Source organism: Galeopterus variegatus, unplaced genomic scaffold (assembly GCF_000696425.1).
Source record: "Galeopterus variegatus unplaced genomic scaffold, G_variegatus-3.0.2 Scaffold11698, whole genome shotgun sequence".
Classification (NCBI taxonomy): Eukaryota; Metazoa; Chordata; class Mammalia; order Dermoptera; family Cynocephalidae; genus Galeopterus; species Galeopterus variegatus.
Window position 1 is genome coordinate 18,183 of NW_007737809.1, and position 1,140 is coordinate 19,322.

The window sequence follows — 1,140 nt, forward strand, 5'->3', positions numbered from 1 at the left end:
GTGAACATCTAAAATAAATATTCCAATAATTGCCCTATCAATAAAGACTTTTTAAGCATTCCCAATGGCAAACAGCTAAGATCATGAGAAAATGGAAAAAATTCCAAAATTACAGTGTTAGTTGGCAATATTTTAAAAGAGCATTATTTAAGCCATTTTCTCTAATACCTTGTGTCTCTATGGAAAGGTAAAACAGAACCAAGAAGTGAAGATTTCATCCGGTACATATATTTTTGACTACACTGCCTATTTGAAAGAACCAAACATATTCTATAAGGAAACCAGCTTCCTACTAGATTTGGTACATGTGCTAAGAAGATAGCTGCCAATTCTCTTTTCTTGGCAAGGAAAACACTAAATACTATCCAGGGCACTATATTATCATGCAGTGGCTACTATCAGTGTACAATATGCTCAACCTTGGATTAGTTCTTTTTCAGAAAAATTCTAGATAGTCATTATAAAATTTAATATTTTAAATACAAAGCGGCCTTTTCCCACTTTTTCAAGACCTTTTGATTTAGAAAGTGTTAACAACTTGAAATCAATTTTCCAGAGAGGATACTTGTTTCAGAATGTTACAAAATTTTCTTTTCTTCATAATACTTTTCATAGCATTCGTCACTTCCTTGTTTCTTAGACTATAAATAAAAGGGTTTGATAAAGGAATTACTAGAGTATAAAAACAGCAACAGGTATATCTCTATCTGCTTCATTAACAGAACTTGGTTGAACATATGTGAAGAAAAGAGAACCATAGAACATTGAGACAGAAAGAAAGTGGGATGCACAAGTAGATAAGGCTTTGCCTCTTCTCCCTTTGGATATCATTGTGAATACTGTGAAAAGGATGCAGAGATAAGAGATTAGGACTATAGTCATAGAAAAGATTTGAATCAACCCTGCAACATCAATTCATTGATGTAGGGGTTAACACAGGAGAGTCTGAATAATGGAAGAATATCACAAAAAAAGTGATTGATTTCATGAGACCCACAGAAAGTTAACCTAAAGAGAAACCCTACTTGAATTATGGAATGCACATTCCCAGCTATGTAGACCCCTGTGGTCATGTGCATGCAGAGTTTCTTGGACATCATGGTGTGGTACTGCAGGGGGCTGCATATGGCCACAAAGCGA

The 1,140-nt window shown here is 34.6% G+C and overlaps 1 pseudogene; it reads right to left on the reverse strand.

Annotated features, from left to right (window-relative positions):
* Positions 1–544: 544 nt before the first annotated feature.
* LOC103610750 lies at positions 545–1,139 on the reverse strand (annotated as a pseudogene).
* Position 1,140: the final 1 nt, after the last annotated feature.